This window comes from Podarcis tiliguerta (assembly GCF_965153285.1).
Source record: "Podarcis tiliguerta genome assembly, chromosome: 1".
Lineage (NCBI taxonomy): Eukaryota > Metazoa > Chordata > Lepidosauria > Squamata > Lacertidae > Podarcis > Podarcis tiliguerta.
Genome location: NC_139534.1, coordinates 19,855,033 through 19,870,752, shown reverse-complemented (window position 1 = coordinate 19,870,752; position 15,720 = coordinate 19,855,033). Strand labels below are relative to the sequence as shown.

At 45.4% G+C, this 15,720-nt stretch overlaps 1 protein-coding gene across 1 annotated transcript in view; it reads right to left on the bottom strand.

The window, feature by feature from the left end:
- The window catches only part of MYO3B (myosin IIIB), a 288,698-nt gene extending 278,293 nt beyond the window's left edge, over positions 1–10,405 (bottom strand). Inside the window, exons 1-2 of the mRNA XM_083405794.1 lie at positions 10,382–10,405; positions 2,519–2,561 (exon numbers count right to left, since the gene is read on the bottom strand). The gene's annotated coding sequence lies outside the window, so the exon portion shown is untranslated. The remainder of the gene's footprint in view (positions 1–2,518; positions 2,562–10,381) is intronic.
- Positions 10,406–15,720: the final 5,315 nt, after the last annotated feature.

The following is a 15,720-nucleotide window of genomic DNA, read 5'->3' as shown; positions in this document are numbered from 1 at the left end:
ACTGATCGAGCTTCCTGCTAATGGGCTCCCTCTGCATCTACAACCCCAGGCACATAGATTTGAAAGCAGTGGAAGTAATTCTGATCTAAACAGAATTTACGCAAGTGTGGTGATCCTTAGAGGTCTCCCCTCACTCCCCGCGAAAGTTGATTGCTTGGTCCCTGGAGGGTATGTGCAATGAATGAGTTTGATGTTGAGGTCAAAGGACAGGTGCAAGCGCCGGAGGCCGGATAGGAACACAAGGGTAAGAAGTTGGTTTTTGACCTATGAGTGTTTAGATAGTTATTATAAAGAGAACCCAGAACCCTGAACTCCAGCTGCGTCGAAAAGGGAGGGGTACACCTCACAAAAAACTTTTGCAATCCATGAAAATCACACAGCGCTTTAGTGATTTTTCAAGGGGAATGGGTGCTAAGGGGGGCAAAAATATTTATTCTTTCAAAATGAGAGTGAGGCTTACTGCCCACAGCCTGAACTTGCTGCATATCATCACCACATCGTCAAATCTGATTAGCCGCATAGCGCCATTATGAAGCCAATTCAAAATAAGTGCAATGAATATTTCCATGTCTCTGAATGAGCTTCATGAAGACCTAATGCCAGGGCAACACAAAACAGGTTCCATTATCATGGCAGAAGCAGGGGCGGGAAATCCGTTCTGAGGAGAACAGTTCTCAGAAGACCAAATAATTTCTCGGGAGAACAATTCTCACAGAGCCAAACTGGGCATTTCCAGATTTTATTCCATAAAATTTATATAGCGCTTGATTGTAAAACAACAACGACCCTCAAGTCAGTATACAGATATCCTGCTTATTGAACATTCATCCTGATTTGTTTGTGGGGAGGTTAGATTATGATCACATCCAAACCATACATTTAAAGCACAATTAAAGCACATTGCCTGTCCCCCCAATCCTGGGAACTGTACCTTACCCTTGCAGAAATACAGCCCCAGCACCCTAAACAAACTGCAGTTTGATTTTTTTGGGGGGAAAGCCATGTCCTTTTAATGTAAGGTTTGAATGTGAACCAACATTTAAAGTGTCATTCCACCCTTTCCAGTGCATTTCGCTTACTGCAAAAAGTTTGATCTTTTTGTGGGGGAGAAATAGGTTTGTTGCTCAAGATCTCCTAATCAACTTTAGCTGTGCACCCTGAATGTGCTGGTCTGTGACTGAATCCCACCCAAACACAGCAACTGTCTGGAAGTTGCTCTCTCAAAACAAATCCAAGCACATCAGACGCCATCAAAGAGAATGGAAAGAGATTGGGAACTTAAGGAAGAGGTTACTTACTGCACACAAAAAGATGAATCAGAGAACTCAGCCGGGTAAGTTATTACTTCTAACTCTGTAGAATACAAGCCATGTGTCCTTTTGTTCCCTGCTCCCCTTATATCTTTTCTTATTATTGAGCACTCTTACAGCTCAATCAAATGCATGTGTGTTTACACAGAAGTAAAACCCACTTTGAATTATGGTGCTGGAGGAGACTTTTGAGAGTCCCATGGACTGCAAGAAGATCAAGCCTATCCATTCTGAAGGAAATCAGCCCTGGGTGCTCACTGGAAGGACAGATAGTGAAGCTGAGGCTCCAATACTTTGGCCACCTCATGAGAAGAGAAGACTCCCTGGAAAAGACCCTGATGTTGGGAAAGATGGAGGGCACAAGGAGGAGGGGACAACAGAGGACCAGATGGTTGGATAGTGTTCTCGAAGCTACCAGCATGAGTTTGACTAATCTGCAGGAGGCAGTGGAAGACAGGCGTGCCTGGCGTGCTCTGGTCCATGGGGTCACGAAGAGTCGGACACGACTAAACGACTAAACAACAACAACAAAACGCCACTGGATTCAGTGGGGTGTACCCCCTGAATATGTGTGGCTATGATCGCAGGCTTTGAGTGAATGAATTCACCTAATTCCAAGATGAAGCAGAAAAAGCTACTTGCTATTCGTCCGGATTATCATTATAACAATAATTTACTGTTTCAGTCACAGACCAGTTCCAGCCCACATACAATATCAAGGAAGTCATAAAACACGATAGGGATAGATTTGAATTTGCAATTAGGTATAACAGGGACAATACAGATATAGCAACAGTTAAAAATATATATAAATTAAAACTTAGTCACTAACATATAACCTAAAATTATCATTTAAAACCTTAATCATTATGATGGCACAGCTTGTTCCCTAGGTTTTATGGCAATCACACAGAATTTGGCTACTCTTAACGTGATCTCAGGATCCTTGTCCTCCACCAGGGATTTTAGACATTGAACTTCGGATTCATTCGGAGATTTTGCATAGCGGTGGCGATACTTGCTATTCGTCCGGATTATCATTATAATTTGTTAGCCGGATCAAACAAGGGCTGTCTGATCCCCAACCCTTGCGCTGGAAGCACAGAAGCAAGTGGCTTCATAAAACACCTTTTTGCAAAGGCCACACAAACTCCCATTCCTTCCCTCCCAAATGTCAGCCGACAAACTTTCTCATCATTGCGTCTTACCCGCTCAGATTCGCTTCAGGGCTTGGCGCCTTCTCCAGAGGGGCTACAAAGGAAAAAGAAAACAAAGGAAAGTGAGGTGCAGGGGGGAGCAGAAACAGGACAGCCTTCTAGACATCAGAGACCTTTGGGCATTGCTCCAGCTGAGGAAGGATTCAAGGCAGCCCCCTGTATACATTGCGCTTGAACTCTAAAGCGCAGACCTGGCAGGGGGAAAATATGGATAGTTTTGGGGAAGAAGAATGCATCCGCTTCCTACCTGCCATAGTTCATAGGCTACACTAAACAAGAGGCATTGTCCCTTCCCAGCAATAAATCTAGGACAGATAGAAGATTTAATAATTAACAAGAACTTGAGGAGGAACTTGAGTGTGTGGTGCTGTTTAGAAAGGGAGAAACTCAAAACTGGGGGTGGGGGTGGGGAGTCCAGTTCTATTGTGCAGGGGCTTCAGAGATCATGAGATCATGATTATTACATGGCGCACAGCCTGATCCAGCGCACACTTTTGCTGGGGTGGGACATATTCCTGGATAAACGCGTTGTACAGTTCTGCAGCCTAAGCTGGCCCATCCGAAAGCATCCGAAAGCTGACACCAGGGGAAGAGAGGGAGATTAATCGACTGCATCTTTGTGCAGACACATATGTGCGCAGAGAGACAGACAGACAGGCAGACAGACACTGTGATTCTGCAGCCTAGCATTTTAAGAAGCTTGATCACATCTCTAAACTTTATATCATTCCAAAAGCTTCAACTTTTATGATCCCTTTCTCTTTTTTACAAGATTCCATTTCAGCCGTCACTCCTCCTTACATTGATTGGTAGATAATGTGCTTCCAGAATTACAGCTTGTGTTACTGAAGCCAAACCATTTTGTTTCCTGATTTATTGATACTGCGCTTGCAAAGCTGCCATTTGGCCCAATCAGACCTGCCTTGCGCTGCCATTAGGAAACTGCTTATATTTCACATTGGTCCGCAGATCCCACAAGCATCTAAACTTTACTGGGCACAGTGACCACTCAGCCACAGAACTAATCTCTGGGTGAGCTGAAAAATACTTTCTTCTGTGTTCTTTACTGTTTGGAAAATCAGCCCCATTATTTTTAGCATATAGAAAACATACTTGCAATTATTCAACACAGGCATTTTCTATCCTACATTCCTTCGTCTTTACCCTTGCAGGCATCTGCAACATTTGCCCACACAACCAATTAATCCTAAAGGCTGTCGCAATTCTTTGTAATTTTGTTTATGATGTCTCAATGCCACATTCAAAATTATGTCACAGAAAGGGCTTTCCCCCCCCCAAAGAGCTCAGCTCCGGCACCTCTCAGGTGGGTGCCATTGCCATTCCAAAACCACAAGGGAGGGGCTGAAGTGTAGGTGGGTTCCCACGAGGCAAGACACAGTGATAACAGCAAGAACTATTATTGAACTAATGGAACTGGACAACAGGGGCAAAGCAACTGCTTATATACGTTTCTGAAGGCCTGGGCCACTCCCACTCTCAACGTGATTGGCTGTCTAAACTTCCAAGCCGTGAATCATGACTCAGAGTTTAAGGGCCAATGGCAGAGGCCCAAATCCTGAAATGTTCTGTGATTGGATATCATGTATCAAATCAGAACACAGGGGCTCAGAATCCTTAGTCCAGACTCAAGCTCAGGCAAACACAGACCACTGAATACATAACAAAGGTATTCATGGTGAGCCCCGGTACCTCTTTTTCAAGAAAAATAGCACTTGTGTGCTGGTCCTGTGGGTTACCCGAGAGGCGAGGTCCAAGTTCGGTCCATGGTCAAAGGTGCAACGTGGAGGCAGTCCGTAGTAGCTGAAGCTGGGTGCAGGGCAGGGAGTCGGGCGAAGTCAGGAACAGGCTTGCAAGCAGGGAGCCAGGGCGGGTCAGGAGCTCAGGCAGGAAAGCAGGACAGGGTTCAGGCAGGAACTAGCAACCAACAATGTTGCTCCCGCAACTTGGGACTGGGGCTGGCTGGCTTTTATCTGCCCTGAGGCATTAGGGCGGCCCCGATCCTCTGGTGACTCGCCTCTCCTGGCCTGGAGGTGAGCACTCCTCCTGCGGGAACTTAGTTCTCTCTGCCCTGAGCCTCTGCAGCTCAGGAGAGGCTAGAGGGTTACCGGACCCAGAGGCAACCTCAGCTTCCTCTGATGGGGCTGAGGGTGGAGCACCTGCAGGCAATGGGTCCTCCATCACCTCAGGAGCCAGAGCAGGCTCAGCACAGGTGAGGACCCTTCAGGCTCATGCCCCAGCCCCGGCTCAGCTGGTTCTGGAGGAGGGGAATCCTGTGCAGGCTGGGATCCCCCTGGTTCAGCCTCCAAGTCTGAATCCCAGGCCATCACAACTTGTTACAGATATGTATAAATAAAAGCAGTATGATTCTTTGTGTGGGCAGCAAATTGGGCTAAGGATTATGATGGCAAAGGGTTAGGGATGTGGGGAGGAGCGAAAACAACACCAAGAAGCAGCAGTTAGTGGAACAGAATGAAGTGGGACCCAGACAGGAAATGGAAGTTGCTGGGACAGGAAGTCATGGAGAGGTTACAACTGCCCACATTTGCTGAAAAAAAGTTAAGTCTAAGAAGAGGCCAGAGAATGGTGCACAATTGTTTCATGTCCAAAATTTAGCATCCCTTTGATAATTACTTTAATGAGTACAGTAATTATGCTGAATTGGCAGAAGGTCGACCTCCTCCAACTATTTGTTTCACTCAGTGCCTAATGTTAACATGCACAGTTACTATGGAAACAGGCCTTTCACTTTCCATTCAGAAAAGTCCCATGCATACGTGCACATGCTGTTAGCAAGAAGAAAGGGATGTGATTGGCTGAGCTGTCTTTCACTGCCATGTGTATTAGAACACCCTCCTTATATTCAAGGTTGGCTGTGTGCAAAGCTCAGCTTTTCCTTGACGCATCAGCCAGGCAATCGTGCATAATGTCTGGGTGAGCAAGCCCCCTTTTTCTTGTTAAAAGCGTCACAAATTTCAGAGAAAGAGGTATGCATTTTAGCTGTGGTGGAAATGGTCAGAAGACAGTTCAAGGGACAGTTCAAGTGGTAATAGTACCACTCTATTCTGCTTGGTCAGACCTCACCTGGAATACTGTGTCCAGTTCTGGGCACCACAATTTAAGGGTGTTGACAAGCTGGAAGGTGTGCAGAGGAGGGCAACCAAGATGATCAAAGGTCTGGAAGCGAAGCCTTATGAAGAGCGGTTGAGGGATCTGGGTATGTTTCGCCTGGAAAAGAGGAGACTGAGAGGAGATATGATAGCCATCTTCAGATATCTCAACGGCTGTCCCATGGAAGAGGGAGCAAGCTTGTTTTCTCTTGCTTGGGTGGGGGGTGGACTTGAAGCAATAGCTTCAAGTTACAAGAAAAGAGATTCCAACTTAACATCAGGACAAACTTTGTTTGACCACAGATGATACAACAGTGGTTGGTTTAATCACGGCTGGAGAGGGGGAGGCGGCCTATAGGAAGGAAGTTGAGCAGTTGGGGGAGTGGTGCTGGAAAAACAACTTAAGAGATTATTGTGGACTTTAGGAAATGTAAATTGAATACTCAGCCACTCATTATTGAGGGGAAGTGTGGGGAATAGGTCTCGGTGTTTCAATTTCTGGGAATAGAGTTGAGAGATGACCTAACCTGGGGAGAAAACAGCAAAGACCTGATGAAGAGAGCACAGCAGAGGTTATATTTTCTGAGACTCCTTCGGAAAAATAATCTCTCAAAAGACCTTATGATGACATTTTACCATTGTACTGTTGAGAGTGTATTAAGTTATGGTCTGTGTGTGTGGTTTGGGAGCTGCATGGTCAAGGGAAAAACAATGCTGTCCAGGGTTGTCAAGACTGCAGAGAGAATAATTGGGTGCACTCTTCCCACCTTGGGTCAAATCTATGCTTCCAGGTGTCACAAGAAAGCTGCAGAGATAGTGCAGGACAGTGCGCACCCCGGAAATGATCTATTTCCGCTTCTGCCTTCTGGAAGAAGGTAGGTAAAGGTAAAGGTAAAGGTAAAGGGACCCCTGACCATTAGGTCCAGTCGTGACCAACTCTGGGGTTGCAGCGCTCATCTCGCTTTATTGGCCGAGGGAGCCGGTGTACAGCTTCCGTGTCATGTGGCCTGCATGACTAAGCCGCTTCTGGCGAAGCAGAGCAGAGCAGCGCATGGAAATGCCGTTTACCTTTCCGCTGGAGTGGTGCCTATTTATCTACTTGCACTTTGACGTGCTTTTGAAATGCTAGGTTGGCAGGAGCAGGGAGCTCACCCCATTGCGGGGATTCAAACCACCAACCTTCTGATCGGCAAGTCCTAGGCTCTGTGGTTTAACCCACAGCGCCACCCGCACCCCTCTGGAAGAAGGTACAGGGTTATAAATTATGTCATTGCCTGCCTACCAGAGGGACTGGACACATTCCAATTTGCTTATAAAACAAAAAGATCGACAGAGGACGCTGTGGCGATTGCCCTCCATGCTGTCCTTGCACATTTGGAGCAGCGGGGGGGTTATGCCAGACTGCTTTTTTTAGATTTTAGCTCGGCATTTAATACCATTCTACCACAACGTCTGATGTCTAAACTGGAAGATCTGGGGCTTCCGTTATCACTTTGTGGGTGGATATTGGACTTTTTGTCAGACCGCCCCCAGAGGGTTCGGTTGGGCCCTTATACCTCTAATATGCTTAAGACTAACATAGGAACACCACAGGGATGCGTACTCAGTCCGCTCCTTTATATTCTTTACACATACGATTGTGTCGCTACTCACCCTAGTAATAGGGTTGTCAAATTTGCAGATGACACAACCGTGATTGGGCTCATCTCTGAAAGGGAGGGTGAAATGGATTATAGAGATGAGGTGGAGCGGCTGACAGAGTGGTGCAGAGCTAACAACTTGCTCATAAATACAAGGAAGACAAAGGAACTTGTGGTGGACTTTAGGAGACAGAAGAGCAATGTCCAGCCACTTTTGATTGATGGGGTCTGTGTGGAGAGGGTAACAACGTTCAGATTTTTGGGCATTGAGTTACAAGAGGATCTGTCCTGGAGTGTCAACACAAGGGGGCTTGTGAAGAAGGCGCAGCAGAGACTGTATTTTTTGAGAATACTAAGGAAAAACCATCTTCCGCAGAAACTGCTGCTTGCCTTCTATCACTGTGCCATTGAGAGCGTGCTTACTTATGGCTTATGTGTGTGGTACGGAAGCTGTACTACCCAGGACAGGATGGGGTTGCACAGGGTTGTGAAGGCAGCAGAGAGCATTGTTGGCTGCCCACTCTCCACCTTAGAGCGGATTTACGCCACAAGGTGCCATAGGAAGGCACTGGACATAGTAAAAGATCCATCGCATCCTGGTCACTGTCTCTTCGAGCTCTTGCCGTCGGGACGGAGATACAGGACGATGAAGACAAGAACAAGCCGTCTTAAGAACAGCTTCTTCTCCAGAGCGATCTCGGCCCTGAATGGGAAGCCCGGACTTTGAAAGTCATCAAATCTCCTTTGCTGTATTTTACTATATTTTTTTAATTGGTGTTTTATGTATTTTACTATATTTCTTTTAATTAGTGTTTTTATGGAGCAGCCAAGTAATTTCGTTGTCCCCGAAGGGGGCAATGACAATAAAGATATTATTATTATTATTATTATAAAGACTAGGGCTAGCTGCCTAAGAAAGGATTTCTATCCAAATGCGATTTTGGTTTTTAAACGCAGTGTAAGGCATCTTTGTGGGAGTATGCTGTATTTAAAAATGGGGTATCAGAGTTTCTAGGGGGCTAACCAGGCTTGTTGGTTTTTGAACGTCTGATGTAGATTTTTTCAATTTTGTTGTTCTGTATGGGACAATGACAATAAAGATTATCATATCGTATCGAACGGTCTCCCTCAAGAGGCTGCAAACTCTCCTTCCTTGGAGATTTTTAAGCAGCGGTTGGATAGCCATTTGTCATGGATGCTTTAGCTGAGATTCCTGCATTGCAGGGGGTCAGCCTAGATGACCCTTTGGGTCCCTTCCAACCCCACAATTCTATTATTCTTCCAACTATTAGCTTCATTGACTGCCCTCATGTTCTGGTATTATGAGAGGGGAAAACGTTTCTTTATTCACTTTTTCCAGAACAGGACCAATGGGTGGCATTTTTTCCCCCTGGATTAATTAATACAAAACACATTATGTTTTTTGTGAATGTCTTGCAATACACCTCCACAAAATGCTGGAGGGGGTTACCTTGTGGTATACTTCAATAAACACATTGCACACCCCCTCCGTTTATCGTGCAGTCAACAGAAAGCTGCACAAGCCGTCCATGGCATCCTGATAATTTGCTGTGATCAGCCCTTCTTTGAAAAGAGAACAGCAAAGCTCTCTTCTTCACTACAGTTCTCACCCCAGGAGCAGGTTCAGTTTAGCACCATCAAGATTGAGCCTCACATCTACCGTAAGGTGTTTAAGAAAAGGAAAACTCAGCGTTAAAATGATCAGAGGCTTATGCCACAGTAATGTCAGCGTGGCAGGAGCGCGCGATGATTCAGCTTTCCCTCCGACGCTGTCACCGCAAGGAAGGTCAGTGTGACCTTACGCAGTGTCTCCCCCTGAAAGCAAGCTGTTAATTGAAAAGAAAGAAAGTGCCTTGAGACAATTGTCTCCATTTGGACTCAAGCACAAAGCTGTTGGTGCAGGTGTCATTTTAACTCATGGTTGGGAACTAGAAGTGAGATTCACTGGGGTCTCATTAACAGGTAGTTCAACTTCTTATGATTACAATGCCACCTCAGCCCTGAAATCATTTTGTGCCTGCGTGTCTCCTCCAAATCCGCTCTGGAGAGTGGGATGAACCCCCAGAACAGATGGGGGGTGTATGGGGGAAGAGAGCTACAGGAGGCTCTGCTTCCTATTTAAAGAAGGGGAAAGGGATGAAGAGGAGGAGGAGGAGGAGGAGGAGGAGGAGGAGGAGGCGCAGTAGCATAGCGTGGGGGGGTGCAGGGGGGGCCGGCCGCACCGGGCACAACATCTGGGGGTTAGGGTTAGGGGGCGCAAATCCATGGGTTAGGGGGCGCAAATTACTTGCCTTGCCCCGGGTGCTGACAACCCACGCTACGCCACTGAGGAGGAGGAGAGTACATACTCTCTGAAGTAAACAAGATCCACTAAATAGCTTGTCACTTCCATGGAGAGCAAGGACCCTTAATGTTTGTTTTAAATGTACAGGTCTGTTCTTAACCTGAAACTGTTCTTAACCTGAAGCACCACTTTAGCTAATGGGGCCTCCTGCTGCCGCTGTGCGGAGTCTGTAACCTGAAGCTTATGTAACCTGAAGCATATTTAACCCGAGGTACCACTGTATATATAACGAGGCAATTGTCCCTGTGTTAGAGTGGTGATGTACAAAAGCCCTTGAAGAATCTGAATGGTTTTTAAGGTAAACAAAATTTGTAGCATGGTACCAGCATCTGAGGAAAATTATTTCATAAGAATGCGAGAATGAGAGCACTGCTGGATCAGACCATCTAGCCCCAGAGCCTGTTCTCACAGTGATCAACCAGATCTGTTTGGGAAGTCTTAACTAATTGCATCCCATACAATGTCCAAAGAGGTCCATCACACCTGTGCAGCTTCCATGAAAATACCTGCAGAAAATATCCCATTTCCCCATGCAAACGTATTCTAGTCTGAACTGGGTTTCTTGCGGAAGATGTGCAGCCTTAAAGGTTGTCAAGGAAAGTGTGTGCAACAAATAGGGAGCAAAAGCACGTTGCATAATAAATGGATCACGAAGGCAGATGAGTCTTTTGCAAGTGAGCAGAAAAGAGCCAAAAGTTTAAATTAAAGTTCCAACACTTACCTGATCCCTGGTGTGTGAAACTGACACAATTGTTTCTCTCACTTCTTTCCCTTTGCTGTATTGCCTGTTTCCTTTTCATCATTCCTGTTTTCATCTTCCTTTTCTTCTCTTGATGAAACATTTATACTCTCATTTGGACACACCTAGGATTCAGGAGCTTCTGGTCCTCAGCTGTCTCCCTAGATTTGAGTTATCCAACACACAAGACCTCAAAGCAGGTTTTAAGAGCGGGTTCCTAAATATTCTGCTTTTCTCTCCAGTATAAGTACTTTTATGGTACGTGCCTTCCTTGAGGGAAACAAGAAGCCATTCTGAATGTCCTCATCCTCGTGTGGATTCCTCCCTGTCCTTCACCCACTCTTTATAAAATTCAGCTTTCTTTTGCAGCTTTCCAGTGCTCAAATTCAAGACCTCCTTTTGGCGGGCCTCTCCAAGAGTAAGCAACTACACGCTGTAGGAACGGTCACCATTGTCTTTGTCTTATTAACTTTTCCACTGCCATCTACATTTGGCAAAAGCACAAGACAAAACTGCTTTCTGGCACTTGCTGGAGTACCAGGACAGAAGCAGTGTCTCTTCTGGAAACTTTTTAACATTGTTAACAGGCAGACGGTCAGCAACACAAACAGCCCATTCTTGCAGTTCATGATTTTGGCTGGTGAGTAATTAAACACAAGGAAATTGCAGGAGCAGAGAAATTGTCCGCTAAAAGAACGTTGTTTAATAACTTTTTATGTGTATCATCACTAGAGGTCATACAAGTGAAATTCGGAAAATTAGAATATCGTGGAAAAGTTCATTTATTTCAGTAATTTAACTTAAAAGGTGAAACTACCGTATTTTTTGCTCTATATGACACACCGTCCCATAAGGCGCACCTAGTTTTTTTGGGGGGGGGAATAAAGGGGGGAAATTTATTTCCCCCCCAGGTGCAGGGCTGGGGCGGGGGAAGCCCAGCACGGGCTCCCGCGCCTTGCGGAGAGCTGCGCGAAGTTTGGAGAGTGAGAGGGGTTGGTGCACACCAACCCCTCTCGCTCTCCAGGCTTCAGCGAAAGCCTGCATTCGCCCCATAGGACGCACACACATTTCCCCTTCATTTTTGGAGGGGGAAAAGTGCGTCCTATAGGGCGAAAAATACGGTAATATATGAGATAGACTCATGACATGCAAAGTGAGATATGTCAAGCCTTTATTTGTTATAATTGTGATGCTCATGGTGTACAGCTGATGAAAACCCCAAATTAACAATCTCAGAAAATTAGAATATTAAATGAAATCAGAAAAACAAAGACTGCAAACAGGGCAATATTGGACCTCTGAGAAGTAGAAGCATGCATATGTACTCAGTACTTGGTTTGGGCCCCCTTTGCATCAATTACTGCCTCAAGGCGGCGTGGCATGGATGCTATCAGCCTGCGGCACTGTTATGGAAGATCAGGAAGCTTCAATAGCAAGCCTTCAGCTCTTCTGCATTGCTCAGTCTCATGTCTCTCATCTGTCTCTTGGCAATGCCCCATAGATTCTCTATGGGGTTCAGGTCAGGCAAGTTTGCTGGCCAATCAAGCACAGTAATACTATAGGCATTGAACCAGGTTTTGGTACTTTTGGCAGTGTGGGCAGGTGCCAAAGTTGTGCTGGAAAATGAAGTCAGCATCCCCTTAAAGCTCGTCTGCGGAAGGAAGCATGAAGTGTTCCAAAATCTCCTGGTAGACAGCTGTGTTGACCCTGGACTTAATGAAGCACAGTGGACCAACATCAGCTGATGACATGGCTCCCCAAATCTCTTTTCTGATGAGAGCAGCTTTTGCACCTCATTTGGAAACCAAGGACCCAGAGTCTGGAGGAACAATGGGGAGGCACACAATGCCAGATGCTTGAAGTCCAGTGTGAAGTTTCCACAGTCTGTGTTGATTTGGCGAGCCATGTCCTGCATCTTTTAATGATAATCCAAATCTTTTATCTCTCCGCTGTGTCCAAAATTCACCATTAAACTACAAGTGATATTCCAGTCCTACTAATGCTCAGATGCATTGACAACTTATTGGAGGTGACTTTGTGAAGGATAACTTTCTTCCTGGTTCTTAGCTCTTCCCTCCCCCTGCCTGTTTCATGGACTCTTGCCAATGTTAGGAGTGGAACATTAGCAGGGTTTCTCAATAACAATTTTCTTTGCTTCTTGTCATTGTGCTTGGTGATCAAACACTTATCTTGGCTGTCAAGCCATTTAATGCCTTTCTCCGTCTCCCTCCAGTTCAAACCAGAACAAGCCTCAGTTTTTGGGCTGGAGGCAGGCCTTTTCTTTGGCCGGACCCCAGTTCTGGCCCCTCTCAGATGGGTGCCATTGCCATTATACGAGAAGAAGGGAGGCGTTCATGGTGATTTCTGGCACCTCTTTTTCTAGAAAAACGCACTGGTTGGAGGTATGGCATAAGAGACACGTTTTTGCCACACACATCTGAAGGGGGTCATCCCACAGCAGGTATTTGGGACAATTTTTTTGGCTGTACAGTGGTACCTCGGGTTACATATGCTTCAGGTTACATACGCTTCAGGTTACATACTCCGCTAACCCAGAAATAGTGCTTCAGGTTAAGAACTTTGCTTCAGGTTGAGAACAGAAATCGTGCTCCAGCGGCGCGGCAGCAGCAGGAGGCCCCATTAGCTAAAGCGGTGCTTCAGGTTAAGAACAGTTTCAGGTTAAGTACGGACCTCCGGAATGAATTAAGTACTTAACCCGAGGTACCACTGTACTGGTTTAGAGTAGAATTAAAAATGCAAGTCCTAGAACTGGGATACCCCATTAGGGCTTGTTGAATTTTTCAACATTCAAAATCCCAAAATAAGTGCTAAAAAGTTGTAACATTACTTAGGAATTCAAAAGGTATTTTGGTTGAATTAATATAATTTGGTTTTGCTTGTTAAGTAAGATGTGCGTAAGATTGCATAGAAACCATTAAAAATGACTGCCAAATCCTTGCCGTCATTCATTCATTCATTTATTATTGAGCATTAGCCGACATTTTCAGAAGGTAAAATTAACATTCTTTGGTTTTCCAAAAGGAGTTTATGCGCTTCTTCATCCAACGTAGACTTGCCAAGCTAAATGTTGTCCAATCACAAAAATAACAGCAGATTTGAATTCCCCACACCCAAAAACATATTTTAAAGACCCCCTCACTGAAGAAATTTGTGTAAATTAAGTTTTAACCCCTAAAATGGAACACCCTGCTAACCCATATAAGGTGGACATTTTGATCTTTATGCAGTGGTACCTTGGTTCTCAAACGCTTTGGTTCTCAAGCTCCTAAAACCCGGAAGTGTTCCAGTTTATGAACATTTTTCAGAAGCCGAACATCTGATGTGGCTGTTGGCTATTGTTTCCGGGGCACCTTCACCAATCAGAAGCTGTGCCTTGGTTTTTGAACATTTCGGAAGTCAAATGGATAAGGATCCTGCAATCGACCACAATCATCCAGGGATCGACCTGTCGATCGCGGCCGGTTGGACACCCCTGCAGTACATTAAGAGAAATGCACACAAACATGTCCATATGATGAATGGACATGTGGGTGAGGGGTAGTGTCACAAGGCCTAGCTGTGTGATGCCTGATTATCGTCTTCCAAAGCAACTATTCTCTTCCAAACTTAAAAATGGAAAGCATAATGCTGGTGGTCAACAAAAGAGGTTTAAAGACTTTCTCAAAGCAAATCTAAAAAAAAAAAAGTACTGTAGTATAAACACAGACAACTGGGAAACACTGGCCTGCGAGCGCTCCAGTAGGACAACAGCCTTTACCAAAGGTGTCATGGGCTTTGAAGATGCTCGAAAGGGAGAAACGTGCTAAGAGGAAGGCATGCTTGGCAAACCTTTACCATGATCAACTCCTGCCCGGAAACCAATGTCCCCACTGTGGAAGGATGTGTGGATCCAGAATCGGCCTCCACAGTCACTTATGGAGTCACTGTTAAAACCATGTTCATGGAAGACCATCTTACTTGGCTACGAGTGATTGCCAAAGAAGGAAGGTGTTATGTACTGAAGTTCTCACCCTGGGCCAGCAGGGGGATACTGTAGATAGTTATGCAAATAAGGGATCGAAAGTGACGCTCAGTGATTGGATAGTTTTAGAAAATTGTTACAGTTACATTGTACTGGAGCTCTATATAAGCAGGCTGACTGAACCCTTCAGTTCAGTTCTGTCCTGGCCTGTGAATAAACAAGAGCTGTTTGTAGAATCGCTGTGTTGTCTGATATGTTCACCCACAACTTAACAGAAGGTATTCCCAAAAGCTTCTGCATGCACATAGAGTTCCTCCATGCAAGAAGGGACCCTAACTGGGCAGTGACCTCCCTCTACTCAAGGAGGGGTGGCAGCGTTCACACGTACCTCTCCACACGTTGAATTAATGTGCAGACTTGGTTGGCACGCCTGGTGTAGCCACATTCACTCCACCGGCACCCGCAAGATCAACATAGATCTGTAGATGTATGCAGGTAGAGCTTTACCATGTGAGAAAGGATCCTACCAAACTGAGGTCCCTCCTTGCATAGAGGATTTCTACCTTCAAAAACCTGCGCATGCATATAAGCTCTTTCGACATGGAAATTATACATGGAAATGACAGGGAAACGTGTCAGTGTATGGAATTGATGCACAGTCCTGCAACCCACCCCCACCTCTGTTTGCTCAGTCTTTCCATGCACCAGGTGTGCATAACCCCTGTACATGTGCATAACCCCTTCTGAAATCTATTGAATTGATCAGCAGTGGGTGAGGCTGGATCAGTGCTGGATTTATGTATAAGCTAAACAAGCTATAGCTTAAGGCCCCACTCCTTTGGGGCCCTCCAAAAAATACAAGGGGGAAAACTGGATGTACAATTCCAAAATATAAGATAAAAAACAAATAAAATAAAACCTACATCCAGCAACAGTGTTTTGTGTTGTGTAGGCTCCTATGATGTAAGTCATGGGCCCCGCCTGCTAGCCTGCTCCCTAAAATATCACTGCTTTGCTCATTTCTATATACAGTGGTAACTTGGGTTAAGTACTTAATTTGTTCCGGAGGTCCGTTCTTAAGCTGAAACTGTTCTTAACCTGAAGCACCACTTTAGCTAATGGGGCCTCCTGCTGCCACTGTGCCTCCGGAGCACGATTTCTGTTCTCATCCTGAAGCAAAGTTCTTAGCCCAAGGTAATATTTCTGGGTTAGTGGAGTCTGTAATCTGAAGCATCTGTAACCTGAAGCATATGTAACCCGAGGTACCACTGTATAGGGTGCCTACATTCTGCTATTCATAATTATTAGTAGTTTGCATCATATATCTACACCTGTTATT